This window comes from Amia ocellicauda, chromosome 5 (genome assembly GCF_036373705.1).
Source record: "Amia ocellicauda isolate fAmiCal2 chromosome 5, fAmiCal2.hap1, whole genome shotgun sequence".
Classification (NCBI taxonomy): Eukaryota; Metazoa; Chordata; class Actinopteri; order Amiiformes; family Amiidae; genus Amia; species Amia ocellicauda.
The window spans coordinates 47,462,854-47,485,743 of record NC_089854.1 but is presented as its reverse complement, the minus strand read 5'-3'; the positions used below and the strand labels follow the sequence as shown (position 1 = coordinate 47,485,743).

The 22,890-nt window shown below is 38.8% G+C and overlaps 2 pseudogenes; one reads left to right on the top strand and one right to left on the bottom strand.

Annotated features, from left to right (window-relative positions):
- LOC136749050 (putative nuclease HARBI1) overlaps nucleotides 1-22,890 on the top strand; it is a 470,787-nt pseudogene that overhangs the window by 263,924 nt on the left and 183,973 nt on the right.
- Nucleotides 3,034-22,459, bottom strand: LOC136750486 (putative nuclease HARBI1; annotated as a pseudogene).

Genomic DNA, 22,890 nt, shown 5'->3' with positions numbered 1-22,890 from the left:
CGGAGGAAGCAGATGTCTTCCTGTTGTGGCATACAAACTTCACGATCTCACAATTTCTCTTTCACAATGGACAATGGAGGTAATCAATCATTATGTAACATCTTTAGCGTTGAAGGAAGAACAGGAAATCTACAAATGGATACTAAGCAAAATGGCAGATATCTGTGGGCTATACATCCGTGGGTTGTTCTCTTATCATAGATAAACAGAAGTGGAAGCAGAGAGATAATTTCAATAGGATGTATCTTGAACAACCACCTTGTTGGTTTTGCTAAGCTAGATAAAGCTAATTTGCTCAGTCTGTATACAAGCCATTTCTAATGCTAACATCAATATGAAACATTACATAGTTACTATAAAACACTTTCTTCATCATTCCAATACAGAGTCTTCAGGAGCCTTAAAAGTTGCAATCAGCTTCTAATTATTAGGGGGCCAAGAAACGAAGTTGCAGGTCCAGGATGCCTGGAAGCCTATTGTTGTTGTAAGGATTTTTATTATTATTATTATTTATTTATTTTTCTTTTCTTATTTTTATTATTAGGCTTCCAGGTCCAGTGCCTGCGGAAGCCTATTGTTGTTGTAATGATTTTTAATAGGCTTCCAGGTCCAGGATGCCTGGAAGCCTATTGTTGTTGTAAGGATTTTTATTATTAGTCTTCCAGGTCCAGGATGCCTGGAAGCCTATTGTTGTTGTAAGGATTTTTAGGCTTCCAGGTCCAGTGCCTGGAAGCCTATTGTTGCTGTAAGGATTTTAATTAGGCTTCCAGGTCCAGTGCCTGGAAGCCTATTGTTGTTGTAAGGATTTTTATCATTATTAGGCTTCCAGGTCCAGGATGCCTGGAAGCCTATTGTTGTTGTAAGGATTTGTATTAATAGGCTTCCAGGTCCTGGATGCCTGAAAGCCTATTGTTGTTGTAAGGATTTTTATCATTATTAGGCTTCCAGGTCCAGGATGCCTGGAAGCCTATTGTTGTTGTAAGGATTTTTAGGCTTCCAGGTCCAGGATGCCTGGAAGCCTATTGTTGTTGTAAGGATTTTTATTATTATTATTAGGCTTCCAGGTCCAGGATGCCTGGAAGCCTATTGTTGTTGTAAGGATTTTTATCATTATTAGGCTTCCAGGTCCAGGATGCCTGGAAGCCTATTGTTGTTGTAAGGATTTTTAGGCTTCCAGGTCCAGGATGCCTGGAAGCCTATTGTTGTTGTAAGGATTTTTATTATTATTATTATTAGGCTTCTAGAGGGGTGTACTACAAAGCGAGTTTAACTTACTCAGAGTTAACTCGGGGTTATCAAGGAAAGTCAGGGTTGACAAACTCTGATTGCCTACACTGGTGTTAAATGGTACAACGAATGTGATTAAGATGTCGCTTAGTTGACTCGGTGTTAACTCAACTGGAGTTAGTGCGCGTTCACGTAAAAGGGGCGTGTTCAGCAGCACAGGCTGAGGTTTTGCGCAATGGCTCGGGCTCCATATTTTTCCCTTGAGGAATGCACACTGATAATGTCTGGATTTTAGGAATTTAAAGAGAGGTTAACGGCTAAATCTAACACCGTGGTGGCCAACAAAGCAAGGGAGGCTTACGGACTCTTCTTTTATTTGTAATATGATTGAGTAAAATAATCTATCTAAATATGTGAAGACACGTAGGATACTTCAATTATAGCCTACACATGGGCTACATCTCTGAAATTGACCCGTTACTCAATGTTAATGAATTAAGATCTACTAAAGCACCCAGTCTGTAGGGCTGCCTGGATGAATGTAATGCCATTGTGTTCAGAATAACTTCATTCTAACAATCATTTCAGCTGCAGCCCCAGTGGAAAGCGCACCTGGCAACAAGTCCGGATGAAATATAAAAATATTATATCAAGTGGTGTGTATTAATACTTATCATCATTAATACACAGTATATATGTGGTTCGAAGCCTACACTTATAACAGCCTATTTATGTGTTCACAGCAAACAGAAAAAAGGCCGACATAGTGAAAACTGGAGGATGGCCACCCCCTGCTTCATTTTCACAGGCAGAAGAGTTGGCACTGGCGAACAATAAAGGAAGGCCCATAATGGAGGGGGTCAAGGGGGCAGTCAGTTCTGACCCTGGTGGCAGCTCGATGTCCACCCTTTATGTACAGGGAAATATCACATCAATTGTTTTGATTGCCTAGTTTAAAATAATTGTATGTAGTTCACATGCCTTATGTACAGTTCAGGGGGATACTATTGATCTGCTCCAGCCACCAGCATGTCCCTCATCTGACTCTCAGGTAGAGGTAAGTGTGGAAATAATTGAGGAGTTTAATGGATTTATCAATGCTGATATGTTGACACAATTTAACAGCTTTTCTCTTAAATTGTTTTTCAGGAGGACTTGGGTGAGGAGACCCTGTTAGCTGTGTCTGACACACAAATCCAGGTTGACCCATTTAATCATTTGTACTTTCATGTCTATTTAACTGTGACTAACATATGCTAATACTAGGCTATGTATGGCAAATTGTCATGAGCTGATATTTCCAGTCATACATCTATGTAATGAGAATGAACCTTCGCATTATTGTCTTTCAGGAGGAGCTAAATCAACCACTCCCCCCACCCATCGCTACCTCCTCTCAGGCCTCACAGAGAATCCAAAGGGTAGCTTTTTCTTTGCTATTAAAATAAATATTCATACTGACAATATGAAACACAAATGATGTCGAATCCTGCATGCCATGTTCGTTCTCTCAATGTGTTTTGCTGTGTAGGCTGGATCTGACAATGTTCGCTCACTGTATACGCGTACGCTTGAGCTCGACTGCCAGAAAAAAAGGCTACAAATAAAAAAACTTAAACTGGAAATCGAAAAATTGGAACATGACAAAAAGGTATTGGTATACATTGACCATTGCTATACAGTGACCATCCTTTCATCAATATGTGTCTACCATCTGTAACTTTAGTTTTTTTTAATTTTCAGGGAAGGGAGAATGCCAATAAATAAATACACATATCAATAAAGAATGTTTCCATGTGTCTCTTCTTATTGGGTGAAAAATTGATTTGTGATGGCTTATCTGACGGCTCTTCCTGTTGGGTGATCCAACGTCACTGGGTCCACTAAATCTGGTGGCATCGGCAGCTAGTATGGTGCTCTTTCTTTTCTAATAGTTGCAATTTTATGGAGCACCACACATGCTGCCACCACCTCACATGCCCGCACCACACACACCCGTAAGCCTTGCAGGCAAGCAAAGCATGCTTCGATGACCCCAAATGTCATCTCTATCCTGACCCTTGTGTTACTGTGAGCCACGTTATATTTTAATTGTTCCCTTGTTTCTGTGTCAGGATAGGGGGTCATCAGGTAACGCAGACACGGGTAGCCTCTGTCCCCAAGCAGCAGACCATCAAAACGCCCTTTGAACGATAGAAAGAAATTGTCACAATACAGCATGATGTGTGACATATAGAAATATAGGGTGGTGGTTGTCTTACCTTGTTCAAATCTCTGACCAAGAGTGGATACCCGAAATATGCATGAATCATGCACCGACCCCGGACACCTAGCCTCCAGACTGGTCACCATTAAATGGTGATCGTATGTCATCTGACAAAGGAATTCAGGCCATTTTAACATACTACCATTGTAAAAAATCACCACCTAATGTGTCTTTAATTGTCTTGAATATAAGTAGAAGTTTTGAGGACAGAATAATGTAGACTAGCCTACATGTCAGATCAAATGCAATATGATCAAATACCTGAACATTGATGCTGTGAAATGACTTCCTATTCACATAATCCCCCTCATGTTCTCCCAGGGGTGCTCTAATGGGGATATGCGTACAGTCAATTGCACCAATCACCCTCGGGATTCCTATGGAAAAGAAATGTGTTCTGTATATAGGCCCAGCCTATGCATATCAAAAATAGATCAAGTACTTCTAAATTGCGAATTACCTGCGATCGCATAAAAAGCCTCTTTGATCTTTAGCACACTTAAATGGCCAGGGAACACAACAAATGCATCCAGCAGTTTAGAGAGAGCGAGTGCCACTTTGCGAACTGCACGGCACACAGTATTCTTGCTCAGATGTTCAGCATCACCGATAAAATACATGATGTGTCCGCTGGCAAAATACCGCAAAGCAAGGCACACTGTCTGTTCAACAGTGAGGGCATCACTCCGGCAAGTGGCATTGGAGACGTCTGGCCCTAGAAGCTGGCAAAGATACTGAATTCCCTCTGATGAGAAATGATATCTTTCATAGAGAACATCATCGGGGTAAGATAGAGGATTTGTACGGTCTCTAAACACCCTCGCCCTGCGGAGTGAGCCCCTCACAATCCGTGTGCTGATGTTGGGTCTTCCAAATGTGGCAGCATTTTTCTCGACAAGACTGTGGGCGGAGGGGCGGTGCTTATATACGGTAACACCGAGTTAACCATGAACATAACCTGTTCGGAGCAGTGTAGAGATACCGCGTATATTGCCATGACAGCATACCTCAGGTAAAACCAAGGGAACCGGGAAGTTACACCCGACCTCGCAAAGTTACCCCTGAACTTGGATAAACCAGTTACCTCGCTTCGCAGTACAGCCCTCAGGTCCAGGATGCCTGGAAGCCTATTGTTGTTGTAAGGATTTTTATTATTAGGCTTCCAGGTTTAGGATGCCTGGAAGCCTATTGTTATTGTAAGGATTTGTAGGGGGGCAAGCAACGAAGTTGCTGGAACCCTATTAAGAACATAAGAAAGTTTACAAACGAGAGGAGGCCATTCGACCCATCGTGCTCGTTTGGTGTCCATAAATATCTAAGTGATCCAAGGATCATATCCAATCTATTTTTAAATGTTCCCAAACTTTCAGCTTCTACCACATCGCTGGGTAGTTTATTCCAGATTGTGACTACTCTCTGTGTAAAGAAGTGTCTCCTGTTTTCCGTTTTGAATGCCTTGAAGCCCAATTTCTATTTGTGTCCCCGGGTGCGTGTGTCCCTGCTGATCTGGAAAAGCTCCTCTGGTTTGATGTGGTCGATGCCTTTCATGATTTTGAGGACTTGGATCAAGTCCGCACATAGTCTCCTCTGTTCCAGGGTGAAAAGGTTCAGTTCCCTCAGTCTCTCCGAGTAGGACATTCCCTTCAGACCTGGAATAAGTCTGGTTGCTCTCCTCTGAACTGCCTCTAGAGCAGCAATATCCTTCTTGAAGTGTGGTGCCCAGAACTGCACACAGTATTCCAGATGAGGTCTAACTAGCGCATTGTACAGTCTTAACATTACTTCCCTTGTTTTAAATTCGACACTTTTGACAATATACCATAACATTCTGTTTGCCTTTTTTATTGCTTCCCCACATTGTTTGGATGGAGAAAGTGAGGAGTCCACATAGACTCCTATTGTAATTATTAGGATTATTAGGGGGCCAAGCAACGAAGTTGCTGGAACCCTATTTTTATTGTTAGGATTATTATTATTATTATTATTATTATTATTATTATTATTATTATTATTATTATTATTATTATTATTATTATTATTATTATTATTAGGGGGCCAAGCAACGAAGTTGCAGGAACCCTATTGTTATTATTAGGATTATTCTTATTAGGCTTCCATGGACAAAGTGCTGGAAGCCTACTGTTTCTGTTAGGATTTTTATTATTATTATTATTAGGGGGCCAAGCAACGAAGTTGCTGGAACCCTATTGTAATTGTTAGGATTATTATTATTATTTTTTTTTTTTTTTTTTTCCTTCCGCCAAAACTTCTAATGCCCCTAAAATGCTCATACATGCATTAAAACTCATGAAACTCCCAAGTGTTGTAGAAACAACGTATACCTACAAATGCAGTGAAAACTACACGTGTCGGTCACATGGTGCCACCGCCATGTTGCGATTAGAGGCGAAATTGTGAAATGCTACAAAAATCTTCTCCAAAACCAATGGACACATGCATATGCCACTTCATACACATGTATACCTTATGGCCAACTGTTACGCTTGTTCATCAGAAGTTGCCCGGTCTCACGCTTTGTCCGCCAGGCTGCGTTTTCTGATTCAAGCTTTGGTGCCTTCTACTCCAAGGCACTTATACCCACTGTGCCACAAATTGGTATGCATGACACTAGTACAGAGTACTACCAAGGTTGTTAAAGGCGAGTTGCCCCAGTGAAAAACATGGGTGCTGTGGGCCAATGGAAAAAAAAGTATGAGCCGCTTCAGACAAGTTACACATTTCCTGCACACTGGAATGCAGAACACATGAAACTCTGCACATGTGTGTATGCCTCTGCCTTGAAGAGAAAACCAGAAAATGAAGTTTGTGGGGTACACGGTTTAGCCGTAATATTGGATTGGCCAAGAATCTTCAAAGATCTTCGTCTCCGAAACGGTTGGTCCGATTGATACGAAGTTTTCTACACGTGACCTTGGCTAGCTCCTCTATCAGATTTGTTCATGGCAATTTGATTGAGGAAACAAGATGGCTGCCATGAGCCAATCAAATTTCAGAGATGGTCAAGTTGGAAATAAATGCATATGGTGCAGTATGGAACTATGTTAGAATGTATTGGACTGTTTAATACTTGACAGAATTGATCCCATGAGTAATATGGTGGTCAATGGTCATTATCATTATTATTATTATTATACTTATTTTTTCTTCTCTTCCACCAGAATATGTTCAAATGCTTATAACCTTTGAACCGATGTCTAAAAAGTCACCAAACTTGGCATGGATGTAGGAGTCTATGGCATGGTCACTGGACCACAAATATACCACATGTAACACGGTTTGGCAGCCATCTTGATTGTAGTCCAAACAAGAAATGTCAGTTTTCAAACATTGTTTTGAGACTTATAGTACATACTCTGCTTATGTTAGTACTTGATTTGGCTATTTCCAAAAATGTATAAGTCACACGGTATGGCAACCATTTTGGATTATGCTGAAAACACTTCAGCCTCGATTTCTCATAAACCCTTAAACTGGCTGATGTGTGCTTTGGTATACAGTATCTTTGGACTGTGTTCTATACATATTCTGAATGAAATATGTTCATAACATATATGAACATATATTCATAATAAGTTCCTACATAAAAAAACATGGCAGTAATGAACAAAAGATTTTGACTTCCTATAAATTTTGTTCAATTTTAAGCCTGCAATGACACACTGTCACCACTGGCAGCAGCAGTGCAGCAATCTCGGGCATGTACATCGTAGCAACAAAGCAGTGTCTGTCACTTGCAACAGTATTAGAGTGGAAACTATTGTTTTAAACGCAGAGACACTTCTGCATGCAAATACAAATAGTGTAAACTGAGATGTGTTTGTAGTGAGGGTTGTTTCAGCTGTAGAGACCGTGAAGGAAAACGAGGGAGAAACCGAAAGTGAAAGTAAACAATATTCTTAAATATGATTCTCAACATACTGTAATGCAAGGTATTCAAATAAATACATGAACATGAACAGTGGTACAACAGCAATGACGTTGCTGAATCTGTTGTGGTGGGTTATTGCTTTCAAATTAAAGTCATTTCAAACAGATCACAACGAGTGCGTGACTTGTTTATATCATGTTACCGATGCAACACGGGGGCACGACTTCGTCCTCTTCTCTCTCGGTGAAATCATAACTTATGGTGACATATTATATACTGATATGTGCAGAATCGCTTGGGCTTTGCTGTAGAGTTGAAAGGGTGAACATGAGACGTGTACTGTGCGAGCTACACCCGAAAAAACGGACCTACTCGGTCTTTGGCATGTACATCGTAACAACAAGAGACTCAGTCACAGTCACTTGCAGCACAATTATAATGTAAAGTATTAGTTTAAACACAGAGACATTTCTGCATGCAGATACAAATTCTGTGAACTGAGATTTGTTTATAGTGAGGGATTGTTCAAGCTGTAGAGAAACCGGGAAGACAAGCGAGAGAGAAATCGAAAGTGAAACTACAAATATAATGTGATTAACAACACACGAATACATGTTATTAAAATAATATATTAAGATGAACAGTGGTAAAATGGCAATGAAACGGCTCAATCTGTAGAGCTGGGTTATTGCTTTCAACTGAAAATCATTTCAAACTGAGATCGAGTGCCACCACGAATGAATGACTTTCTGTTTAATATTAACGATGCAACACGGGGGGGCAGGACTTTGTGCTCTTCTCTCTCAGTGAAATCGTAACTAATGGTGACATGTTATACTCAACTATGCACAATTTCTGGGTCTACACAGTAGAATTAAAATGGTGAACATAAGACATTTACTGTGCGAACTACACCCGAAAAAACGGACCTACTCACTGAGGCGCTTAATATTAATAATTGGAGATATTTGCCCCTTAATGAAAAACATTGCATTTACAAGCTGTAATTATATATAACGTGCACATCGGTAATCAATGTGACAATACAATGAAACAAAGTAAGCAACTAAATGAGGTTTAGTGATGGTAACTGTGAATCGAAAAGCTACAGCAGTTCTAAGCTATACAAGTTTTTAGATGAATGTACACAAACGAGACTTGTACAATAAAGTGTTTACTCATTTATGATGATACCAGAGCTATTTATATTATTACTAATTTAATTAAAAATGATATATTGAAATCAAATCAGTGTAGTTGACTTTTTGAGATTAATACTAGCTTGTACTTTAACATATTTGACCACTAGAGGGGGAACTTGACCATGAAAACTGATTTTGTCAAAATTTGACTTCATCTGATTTATATTTTTAGGAGCCTGAAACCTTACATTTGTTTACTGGAAACACCTGGAAGCCTCAATGTTGCCTGCAATGTATAGTTTTTTATTATTATCATTATTTGTCTACCGTTATTTTAAAAAGCTTATAATAAAACAAAACACTTGATACAGTGATAGACAGCTGAGTAGAGAGCGATGCCATATGCAATATGGAAGCCATATGTCACATGGGCTGGTGGCCAGATTGGTTTAAGTGACACATTTTGCACTATTTTCAAACGTCTTCTCTGAAACCACAGGTACAATTGATGTGGAATGTTGTGCACGTGCCCTTGGCTAGATCCTCCATCAGATTTGTTAAAGGCAATATGATTGATGAAGCGAGATGGCCACCATGAGCCAATCAAATTTCACCAATGTTTAAATTGCATTAAGTGTGATACTCTGCAGTATTGAACTACATTAGCCATTCAATGGTACTGTGTACATTTTTCCTCCTCTATTTTAAAAAGCCTATAAAAAACAAACCGCTATACGATAAGTCATGAAACGTCACACAGTGATAGATGCCTATAGTGAACTATGCCATATGTCATATGGTCTGGTGACCATATTGATTTAAGTGACACATTTTTGACAATTTACAAAAATCTTCTTCTCCGAAACCACTTATGTTACAGATGCGAAACTTGCTGTGTGGAGTTATGTTATTACCTATATTGAGATTTGTTCAAGACAAGTCGATAAGTCACATTGTTTGCAAGCCATTTTGGATTGGCCAAAAATCTTCTCCGAAATGGTTTGTCCGATTGATACGAAATTTTCTACACATGACCTTTGAGAAGTGTTTCTGTCTCACGGTTTGCTAGCCATATTGGATTGGCATGGAAAAAAAGATCTTTTCTGAAACTGTTGGGTAAAATGAAGTGAAAGTTTGCACACATGACCCTGGCTATGTCCTGTATCAAGTTTATTCAAGACAAGTTCATATGATCCAATTGAAATTTAACATCTTGAATCTTACAAGCATGAAAACTAAACACATATGCTAAAATGTACTCAAATACAATTCCATGCTACCTGTCTTCCAATTTATTTTAAAATCCACTGACATTGAAATTCATATAGTCAATAAGACATGTATTCAAACTGCAAATCTGAAACCTGCTTCTGTAGCATGGAACTTGAAAAGTTACATGCAACCTTTTGTTATTATTGTTGCTTTATTAGTAGTAGTATTTTGAACATTGCATTACTTTAGTGTTGTATAACTTCTCGGAAGCTGTAAAATGTGCTTTGCAGTTTTAGTTATTATTATCAAACCATATTAATGTTAAACAATGTTTACTCTTGAACAAAATCTCTCAGAATTTGGTATGGTGGTAAATATGGTTTTGTTTTTGTATTACAGTTTTTCAGATCAAATGGTTTCATTAAAAAGACAATATATCAAAACAATTAAAAACATGAATACAATTCTTCCCCCATACCCCCCCCCCCCCCCCCACCCCTCTGCACACTCATTTAACCTTCATGCTAACCCTAGGGCTTCTGTATAGGGGTGCCTGTTTAACCCCTGTAACTAACCTGGGCTTCTGTATGGGGGTGCCCGTTTAACCCCCGTGATTTGACTGGGCTTCTGTATGGGGGTGCCCGTTTAACCCCCGTGATTTGACTATGCTTCTGTATGGGAGTGTCTGTGTAATCACTGTGATGAGTGTCATACCCCATTTTGACCTGTGGACCTCTGTAATACGGTCCCAGTGTAACCTCCGGCCTGCCTTTTAAAACCATTGTCTTTACTGTCAGTGGCACAGTTCCATGGCCCTCCAGCTGTGGTTGTTATGGTAACAATATAGGGCCCTCTATCAGGAGCAATGGTGGTGCTGGCCACTGTACAGACTAGGGATCTTCTGACTGTGGCAGTTGGCCTTGGGTTTTGTTCCCCTTACAAGCATATAAAGCAACACGATCCCCCGACCTCAGAAAACTTCTCGGAGGTGGTGTGCAGGTCCTTTGCAGGTCCTGCACTTCAGAGCCTGGGACTGTTGAAGACTGTAGTGCAAAACTATACTGTGCTGACAAATGAACACTACATTTAGAGCATAATAAACAACTAAATCACCCAAAATAGAAAAAACAACAATACATAAACATACAAAATAAACATGTTGTGCTGTGCTACACCAATAAGAACCATCTGTATCTAGGTCCTGTCTGTCCCCAGGTGCTGTCTGTTACCAAAGAAGCTGAGTTTACATTTTACATTACGTCACTTGGTGTTGTAAAACCAATGCAGATATCTGCAGTGTGGATAGGCAGTAATGGAAATGTAAACCCCATTCCTGTCAACAATATTGTATATACTACCGGGCCTGGGATTTGCTATAGGTACCCATTAGTCAGAACCAGAGAAGTGACATTTTCAAGATATTAACATATTCAAATTGAGCTTTCATTTTATATACAGGATTTGATTCACTTTATTATTATCCCTGAGGGGAAATCGTTTTTGCAGTTAGTGTGCATACATAAAATCACATAATATAATGACATAGTACAGAGGGACATAGGACTATAACAATAAAATAAAAAATATGATGACATAGTTCATGCCAGACATACAGTCAGAAGCAAAATAATATAAAATACAATATAAAGTCAATTCACAGTAACTTATATAGGCAAAAAATGAATAAATACATATGGCATGCATTTGTATCACAATTTATGTGTTAAAAGAGCAACATTCAAAGAAATAAAGAAGTTTCTTGCCTGTTATATGACATGCCATATCAACAAACAAATGTCACTGCTCTGGTTCTGAACCCCCACTATAATAAAACTTTATTTGGGGTGCCGTCCTCTTTTATGCTTACACCCCTACCCCCCCTGATATTGCGGACGGATGTTTCTATCACACAAATTGCTTAAGTTGATGTGACGGATATAGCCTCATGAAAACTGAAATATGTCGGTAGCACCTGAACAGCAACATTATCAATATCTTTAACATACACATGATCAATGAGTGTTCCTCTTTCTGTAGTTGTTCCTTTCACATACTGCTTGAACCCATGGCACTCCATAACTTTTTGAACAGATGAAGATACAAGTATGTTTTCATTGATGTCTCCCATAATGATTTTCCCACCTTGGTGCTGGTTCATTTTCTCAATCAAATGTACAAGGTTTCTTCTAAATACATCAAGTGTGTAGCTCTGAGGTCTGTATATAATAGCTACAGCCAAGTTTTGATTCTCTATGTTAAATACTAAGCATTCTAAATTGTGCAGTGAGAGATTTGAAATATTGAATTGCTGCATAATTTCTGCAATACATACCAACTCCTCCATGGCACTGTTGTTTCAGTTCAGCAAACAGTTTCACACTGGTATCATAGCAGTGTAACCTTGGCTTGTGGTGAAATGTAAATCCATTGAGTTTTGGTTCTTCTTGTGGCCACTCAGCTGTTAACCAGGTTTCTGTTAGACAAATAAAATCAGCATTCATAATCCTCTTATGTGACTCCAGATCCAGGACATGTGCTTGAAGACCCTGAATATTTAGCATTATTATTGTACATGACACATCTGAGTGTATGCCACCTTCAACTGGTGTATTGAACTTTGGCATCATTGTCAGGGCTGTTTCAACCTTTCCATTGCAATATATGGCTGAGTCTTTGAAATCTTGTATTGTAAGACCATTCAACGCTGTTACCCGACTTAATGCTACATATGCTTGTCCTGGTGCAAATATCCTTCCAAGTGATACAACAGCTTTTTCTTTTTCAACTGTTAAACCTTGTACTTTGTGTACAGTACATGCCCAAGCCAATTTTAATGGAAACTGTCGTCTGACACCACCACTGTTTGTCACTTGGTCTTCCTGTGGCTCAATAGGTGTACTGCTGTCTGGTATTCCTGGCACATTGTTCTTTTTCCCACGCAGTTTTTGTCCAACTTTTGGATTATCAAACAGTACATATATCACGAAAGGAAAACATTCTCCTGGTCTCAAACATATATCAGAAACTGTTCCAAAGACACCATTTACTAGTCCATCCTCAACATCTATGTTTTTGAGAAGCATGACACGAGCACCTGCAGCCAAACTGACTGTTTTTGCCAAACAAGTGTTCAACACTTTGTAATGATGACCATCTTTTTTTTCTAACTTGCCACTTTTTGGATTCCTGGAAAAGTCTTCAGCTTTAATATAGATAGGCTCTGGGCATATTGAATGCAGCATTGTTAGGTTATGTCTATCAACTTCTTCATTGGTTGCAAATATGTGAATTTCTTGAGATTCTTCTCCAGTTTCACAACTTTTAAGAATGGTGGCATCATTTTCATTCAATTGGTCACACTTTTTCCGGGTTCTTAATCGGTTGAGCATCTGTGCAAACTCAGGATCTGTCTGTCTCACGATTTCAGTCAGTTCTGCTACACAAAACTCATCATTCCATAGATTGACTGCCCTTGTGTCATTATACAGTGCTGTTCCTTTCATTGGCGATAGCTGATAGAAATCACCCACAGCAATGATGCTTACTTTTCCAAACAATGAATGGTCACCAGTTTGCTTAATCTGTCTTAATCTCCCATGAATATAAGCAAGAAGTTTGTGGTCTACCATCGATATTTCATCAATAATCAAAACCTGGAGATTTCCAAACTTAGACCAGAGAGTGTTTATCTTTTCCTCACCAAGTGGCTGATAGGGTAGTTTTGCATCTATTCCTATTGCAAATGTACTGTGTATAGTTGCAGCTCCAATATTGTATGCAGCTACCCCTGTTGAGGCTGTCAATAGAACACAAATATCATCAGGATTTGGCGCAGTACGAGCAAGAATTCTTGATGACTCGTAATACAATGCTTTAATCAAATGGCTTTTCCCGGTTCCAGCTCCACCAGTAACAAATACACGCAATGGTTCTGGATTGTCACCAAGCGATTTAGTCAAACACCACTGACGGATTTTGTAGAATATCTCACACTGCTTATCATTTAAAGACCTCAGCAGATACTCAGCATCTTCCTTAGATATTGTACACTGACAGTTTTCAACCAGAGAAACAACATTCTTGTCTTTTAAAAGCAAGTCTGGAATGTTTTCATCAGTATCCGATGCATCAACTTCAGTGTTGTTTTCTGTTGATTCAATGCACTCTAACCGTTCTAATTCTGATTCAGGACAGATTTGAGTCCATGCATCTTCCAATGGACCAGTAGCTTCAAGAAGTTCCTGTGCTCTATCAATATTTTCAGCTTCCTTCTGAAATGCAGCTCTGTTGTTGTCAACTATGATTTATTTACTATTATTTATTTACTGGTTCCACTATTTTATCTGCACACTTTACAGCACCTACTTGATAGAAATTTTCAAATGTCTCAAAGTCTGCAGGTTTAAGTTGAGAGTCTACATAATAGGGCAGGAAAAGTTGCAGTATACTTTGATAATATTTTTCTGGATCTTTAGTGGGGGATAATCTGGTATACTTCACAACTGCTGGCTGAGTTCGTGATCTTCTCTTAACATATCCGAGACCATTGTTCAATTCAACTGCTGTAGTATTTGTCTTGTTTCTTGATATTTCAGATTTTGACAGCACTCTGTATTCTGAACAAAAGCTAGCAAGACATAGGTTGTGAAATTCTCCTCCTTTAGGTCTATTTTTATAACGATCTACTATACTTGTCATCCAAATGTTGTCTTTGTGAATGTCATCAACTTCACTTTTGTTTTGTAGAATGTGTAGTGGCACACTCATTTTAACAGGATGTTCCCCAGTAGGAATGAACTGTACCTTACGAGATCCTTCTTTCAGCCTCATGGTGGCAAATCTATATACAGCCTCTTGAGCACTAACTTCTCTATTGTGAAGATACACAAGTCTTTTCAGAGCATGTTTTGCATCTGCATTTCCTTCATTTGTGGCTTCTTTCTGAGCATGATCCAGTAACAAACCCATTTCTCGTTCTGCTTTTGAAATGTAGGAGATAATGTATACTACACAAGATTAAGCATCCACAACAAACTGTATATCCATATTTGCATTCCAGCTTCTCAGCAGATCCTTATTGTACTGATTTACCAAGATATTGTTAGGGTCTCTTTTCAAAACTACACTTGTTTTCTTGGCTAATGTATCACAAGCTTTTTCAAAGATATATTGTGATATACCAATACTGTCAAACAAAGACTCTGATGATGCAAAGTGTATATCAGAATTTGATACAGCGTTCTTGATCACTTCTAAGATTGTTTTTGCGTCTTGGTTTGTCATTTGTGTTGTTTCACATTCTGTACCAGAACCCATATTCTCATCATGTGTATCATTAGATGAACTTTGACCTTGTGCATCAGCACTACAGCTCTCACCATTTATATTCTGCTCTTCTGTTGCCAGATTCATTTCATCATTCTGTGCAGGTCTTGAAATGAAAGTCTCCTCAGATGGTGGGCGAGGGAAGTTAAATCTACAAGTGGTGCCTTTTTTCTTACAAGTCTTTGAATGCTTCGTGCTGTGCTTTTGAACACTGTTAACTATCTCATTCAATTCCTTATCATCGTCTGAAGATGGGACTTCACAAGTGACATATTTGTCAACAAATTCTACAACTGCTATGTCATCATCTTTGTCAATTTGAGGTGCATCTTCAACCCAGAAAAGGCAATGGACATGAGGAGATCCATGTTGCTGAAACTCCACTCTGTAGAAATAATCTTTAATCTTTCCGATTGGAGCTGCAGGTGACATTATAACCTGTTTTAAGAAACAGTGAAATCTGTGATCAAACATTCTGGCAGCTGTCACTGGATTCTTTTTCAGTATGGCACATTTGGCACACCAGTCAAGCTCTTCAGCGCTTTGTTTACTACCTTCCTCTTTAAGGACAGTTTCTATAAATTCTTTTCATCTCATGTTTGCCGAAGAAAATGAACAAAACCACGTTGGAATTCCCAGCTGTCTGAACATTGCAAACAGATCTTTTTGTGTAGCTTGCCAAAAAGGAGGTGTGCCCCGAATAGGTTTCAAAAACTTGTAACCCTCATCATGTTTAAGTATCTTTTTAAGAGATTCTGTATCAGTTAACATTTCAGATGTTACCTTGTTTCCACCTGCATCATCAGATCCTTTTGTCAATGCGATTGACACATTGGACACAATTTGATTCACTTCTGACAAATACTGTGCATAAAAAATAAAATCAGTGTTCCTAGCAAACCTACCATCGGCATGATTAAGCGTGTATGAAGATATCGTGCTAATGTTATCTTTTGCTCACGTTTATCATGAAAAGTTGGTCCTCCTGTAGGAAACAACACCGGAAAAGGCTTTGGTTCATTACTCACATCCATAAGCAATTTTACAGGACTGTTTCCTTCTGCAGGTGCAACACACATAATGCTGTCAAAATGCTGATCAAGCACTTCTTGTGCAATATCAACAGGCTGTAAGCATGTGTCCAAAAACAATCCATGATGGTTATTATCTTGCTCTGACTGAGCATTATTTTGCTCATCTGTATCCTCAATGTCTGGATGATTTGACAAAGTGTCATTGTCTTGGTCACTGCACTGTCCACTCTGCTGTGTGCTTTTTAACAAGGGGTTTACCCAATCGTGATTGAAATGCACATCCTCATACCACATATTATTTTTTGTCAGGTATTTTTCACATGCTCATTGCTTACAAACTGGTATTCATAATGACCTTTATAGGTAAGCTTTCCCATCAAGAAGTTTTCTGTGACATGTATAGCATATCCATAGTGTAGATGTAGGACCTTCACACAGTGAACAATCTGCACCACAAATGTTGGAGCACACATGAAACTAAGTATCTGTTATACACTTATTAGCAGCTGAAGCAACATGATTACCTTTGTTTGCATAACTCTCTCTATTGCATTGAATTACTTGTTTTTCGAAAAGCCGTCGATGACACACTGAACACACATATTCTGGCCCATGAGCAATTGCATTTCTGAAACACTGAATTACATTATCCATTTGTTTTTGTTCATTGTTCCTCTGCATTCTTGTTGCCCAATTCCTTTTTTTCAGATTTTCTCTGTGCTGTTCATCTTCTCTGTACTTTCTTACACTTCTTTCTTTTGTAGTCTTTCACTGCATTTCTGTGCTCCTCATCTTTGTCATATTTTTTCATACTGTAATCTTTCACAGCATTTCTGTGTTCCTCATCCTTGTCATACTTTTCAATGCTGTACTCTTTCACTGCTTTTCTTGTGTTCCTCATCTTTTCCATACTTTTCAATACTATGTGCTTTCACTATTGTCCTGTATTTTACATCTGCTTTGTACCTTGCCATACCTGCTTGTTTTTTCTTCTCTCTAAATTCAACATTTGTTCCATAACGCTCCCGTTCTTTTTCTGATTTGCTTTTCTTTACAACATTTTGGTCACCACTTTCAGTAGACTGTTGTGCAGCTCTTTTACATGTCCTTTCTATAATTTCATCTTTTGATTTACATTGATACGCATTATCATGTACCTCATTTGCTTCAAGAATCTGCCTTTTCTGTGTAGATTCACAATTATGCCAATATTTAGCTTCAGACATATTTGTTCTTTTCCGTTTTAATGCTGTCATATCTGTGGGCTTACCGCAAGTACTTTCTTTGCATCTTTTGGCACACACACCCTGCATATCTCTGACCTTTACACCTTGTACAACTTCATAATGATACTGACCACAGTTGTTTAAGTAAATTCCAGTTTCACTGTGCCCCCTTGTGGCCAATTCACTGTTAATTTGACACTTTGAATATGTTAACCATCCATTACCTGTAAATGTGTGAATATCTGTTCCCAACAGATCAGCAACTGCCAGTATTTCAACTTCAGTTGCCCATGTTCCCACATACTTCATTCGTGAGTTTTTCACATATTCTTCAACTGATACTTGTCCTAATCTTAAGTGTGTCAAAAAATCTGTTGTTCTTTCAGTAAGCTGTTTAACAACAGGTAATCGCACTTTCCTGTGGTTATTTTCTGTACCACAAATTGCAAATGATAAAGCTCTGAAGAAACAGTTCCCATCACCTTTTATGGGTTTGTTTTGACAAGGTTCACCCATTGAATTAACATGCTCACCTTGTAATACATTGATACTGTATTCATTTAGCAGACACAACTGAGAACATAACTGATCACACTGCTGTAATGTCAGAGGAGAAAATGACAACCTACGAGGCTCAGTTTGCCTAACAATAAGTACGTCATCATTTGATTCAGAAGTGAATGCCACGTTGGAGATTGTTTCGGAGATCGCTTCCATTACATTAATACCTGTGACCTCAAATTGACCATGTTCACTTGTGTTTAGAGATAATGCCAATCTCCAACAGTGCTCATGTACGTCACTGACAGTTTGCAAGTAAAGTACTATGCTTGTACTATTTGGCACTGCCATACCTTTAGCATTTCGTGAATGGGCGTCAAATACTGCAAACTTGTCATCAGTCTTGATAACTGCAAATGTAGATGCTGAAAATGTCACAAAACATGCATCAAACTGTGCTCTAAAGCATTTTTAAATGGTACCAGGAAGTGAATATCATGATCTACATTAGTTGTGCCCATTAATCCAGTTAAGGATTCACCAGGGGTTATGGAGAACACTTTGTCAAACACATCAAGAACATTCGGCAGATCAGACACTAAAAGATAGTGATCATGTACTGTAACTGACTTTTGTATAAACCCATACAATTCATTGCCTATGTGGAGAATGTTATCAAGATCTTGTGCTGCCCATGAAAACACATTTTTCATTTGACTGAATAGTACTGCAGCTAGGCTGTTCGCTACACATAGCCTTCCACTGTTTTCCAAAAACTGAGGGTGTCCTTGATGAAACCATCCTCGTATAGAACTCGCATTTGGTGGTGGTGTACACTTTTTTTGCAGTTTATCAATGTCATGTATTGCATTACCTGTCAGTTCAACTGTCTTTGATCCATTTCCCAATACAGACCTAATCAGATATTCTCCAGTTTCACATGAATTCAATTGCAATGATTTCAACTCACAAGCATTTATTTCAAATATGTGCCTTTCGGCAAATTTATTTGCATAGTTTATTTGTTCATATTTATCAGCATAATCAACAGCCATAGGAAAATTGTCCTTGTAGGGTGGCACGTTGGCCTCAGTGGGCGGCACGTTGGCCTGAGGGGGCGGCACGTTGGCCTGAGGGGGCAGCACGTTGGCCTGAGGGGGCGGCACGTTGGCCTAAAATGTCATTCCTTTTCAACTAAAAAAGAACCTATAAGGTACACTTATAAATTTCAATTAAAGAAGTGAATTTATAGTATCACCTTATCACGAATCCTGGAATCTTGTAGAACTCAATTTCTGACGCAGACACCAATTCCAAAGATATAAATTGTCAAATTTATTCATTATAAGCACAACTTATAATTGGTGTCTGTAACATTTAACCACTGAAATACAAAATGTGCCTTACATGGTTAGATAAGTATTTTTTTCAAACACCAACTGCTATTTTCAATTTATTTTGGCATGTGCTGCACAAATATCATTCAATTTTAGAATGTGCAATGTCCATAGACTAATTAACAGTTTATATATATATATATACACAGTGGGGGGAAAAAGTATTTGATCCCCTGCTGATTTTGTACGTTTGCCCACTGACAAAGAAATCAGTCTATAATTTTAATGGTAGGTGTATTTTAGCAGTGAGAGACAGAATAACAACAAAAAAATGCAGAAAAATGCATTTAAAAAAAGTTATAAATTGATTTGCATGTTAATGAGGGAAATAAGTATTTGATCCCCTATCAATCAGCAAGATTTCTGGCTCCCAGGTGTCTTTTATACAGGTAACGAGCTGAGATTAGGAGCACTCTCTTAAAGGGAGTGCTCCTAATCTCAGCTCGTTACCTGTATACAAGACACCTGTCCACAGAAGCAATCAATCAATCAGATTCCAAACTCTCCACCATGGCCAAGACCAAAGAGCTGTCCAAGGATGTCAGGGACAAGATTGTAGACCTACACAAGGCTGGAATGGGCTACAAGACCATCGCCAAGCAGCTTGGTGAGAAGGTGACAACAGTTGGTACGATTATTCGCAAATGGAAGAAACACAAAATAACTGTCAGTCTCCCTCGGTCTGGGGCTCCATGCAAGATCTCACCTCGTGGAGTTTCAATGATCATGAGAACGGTGAGGAATCAGCCCAGAACTACACGGGAGGATCTTGTTAATGATCTCAAGGCAGCTGGGACCATAGTCACCAAGAAAACAATTGGTAACACACTATGCCGTGAAAGACTGAAATCCTGCAGCGCCCGCAAGGTCCCCCTGCTCAAGAAAGCACATGTACAGGCCCGTCTGAAGTTTGCCAACATCTGAATGATTCAGAGGAGAACTGGGTGAAAGTGTTGTGGTCAGATGAGACCAAAATCGAGCTCTTTGGCATCAACTCAACTCACCGTGTTTGGAGGAGGAGGAATGACCCCAAGAATACCATCCCCACCGTCAAACATGGAGGTGGAAACATTATGCTTTGGGGGTGTTTTTCTGCTAAGGGGACAGGACAACTGCACCGCATCAAAGGGACGATGGATTGGGCCATGTACCGTCAAATCTTGGGTGAGAACCTCCTTCCCTCAGCCAGGGCATTGAAAATGGGTCGTGGATGGGTATTCCAGCATGACAATGACCCAAAACACACAGCCAAGGCAACAAAGGAGTGGCTCAAGAAGAAGCATATTAAGGTCCTGGAGTGGCCTAGCCAGTCTCCAGACCTTAATCCCATAGAAAATCTGTGGAGGGAGCTGAAGGTTCGAGTTGCCAAACGTCAGCCTCGAAACCTTAATGACTTGGAGAGGATCTGCAAAGAGGAGTGGAAAAAAAAATCCCTCCAGAGATGTGTGCAAACCTGGTGGCCAACTACAAGAAACGTCTGATCTCTGTGATTGCCAACAAGGGCATTGCCACCAAGTACTAAGTCGAAGGGGTCAAATACTTATTTCCCTCATTAACAGTCAAATCAATGTATAACTTTTTTGAAATGCATTTTTCTGGATTTTTTGGTTGTTATTCTGTCTCTCACTGCTAAAATACACCTACCATTAAAATTATAGACTGATAATTTCTTTGTCAGTGGGCAAACATACAAAATCAGCAGGGGATCAAATATTTTTTCCCTCACTGTACATGTCTCGTTCTACACCATTTTGAATACCTGTACAATCACAGTAGAAGTTCAAATATTACTTAGGCACGCCAAATGTGTTAACATTACTTCAACTTCAACATGAAACCAGCTGGTAATGTAGACTGTATAATTACATTATATATTATTTATATACGTTTATATATATATATATATATATATATATATATATATATATATATATATATATATATATATATATATATGCTAATTTATATACAGCTTTGGAAACAATTAAGAGACCACTTAATGGCCTCTTAAATTTTTCCAGAGCTGTATATGTAAGACCACTTCATATATCCCTACTAATACCACAGGCTGCTGATACGATTATTTACATACAGCCCTCACTTAATATAATAACTATGCCATACAGAGTGTCGTAGACTTTGCGTTGTGTTTTTTTATGTTTTGATTGATTAATAGAATTCAACAACTAGATTTTGCGGATGATCAATCAGTTTTACTGTTTCTTTCTTTCTTTCTTTCTTTCTTTCTTTCTGTACATTCAGTAAACTCCAAGCCAGGCATCCAGCCTTCATAACATCAAGAAAACATTGCTTTATGCAACAGACAAATAAAATAATAAAATAAAATAATAATGAAACAAAGTGAGATGTGTTTTAAAGTAGATCTTCAAATGCTCGCTATTCATGTCCAAGCATAAATCACAAACATCTCTACACGAAAGTCACTGCGTCAAAACCCAAGCACAAATATATTTATATTTATTTTAACCGTAATCCAACATTTTGACCCATTATAACTCAAAAGGGGGTTTAACAATACATTTTTAATTAATATCAATGAATAATAACAATGGATGGCAATTAAAGTAAGGAGTAAAGATTTAATACAGATCAAAGAGGACAATAATTCTGTGGCTTACCTTTGTAACAGGAAAAAAACATTAACCTATGACCTCTGGACGCTCACAAATAGAGGGTAAACTAATATCTTCCCCTAAGGACTATAAATTAAAACAGCTCCCCCTGGTGGTAATACCAACTGTACTCCAGACTACATCTATACATAAACTAAACTAAACTAAACAGCAGCTGTATTATTTTTGCTGTACACTGTATACGTTAATATATATAGAAATTAAATCGTAGTTTTATGAGGGGGGGCACACATTAGTGCTCTTATCTCTCAGTGAAATTGTAACATATGGTAACATGTTGTATATTCATCTGTGCAGAATCGCTGGCTCTAATCAATAGCGTTTTAATTGTGAAGATAAGACATTTCCTGTGTGAGCTACACCCGAAACAATGGACAACGGTCTGGCGCAATAGTTAAAAACGAATTGCCGCTATTTGCCCCTTAGTGATATACTTTGCTTTTCCGGGTGAGTAGTCTAGATGGCGGTATCACTTACTATTTTGACAGCCAGAAGTCCCGCCCTCCCTATGTACCATAGACCAGAAGGCCCACCTCACCTTCCAGTTACCCCCACCTTTGAACCGGAACTTCTCTCTCCTTCCCATCACCCCCAGGGTTACCCTTTGACCCTCCCTTGTCAGCCATCTTGGTTGATATCGGCCATCTTGGATGTCAGCCATTTGTAAGGTCATAGGTCATCAGGTAAGATGGTAGCCATTTTGCTAGGGTGACATCCATCATGGTGAGGGTCCGAGGGTACCTCACCCTGCTGGTGTGGAGGTGTAATGTTTAATAGCATAAACTGTGTTTTTTAAGGTTATATTGTTTTATGATATTGTTTTAGTAAATTAAAAAATACAAGTTTTAAATACACACATATATATTAGGTTATAATGTTTTATGAAACTGTTTAAGTAAAATAAAAAAAACAAGACTCAGTAAAATATGTGTCAATGTCAGTCTTTTATTGTGACCGATCTAAATATGACAACATGGTATCAGGTCAGAAGTAGACAGTGCGCTTAGATACTGACAC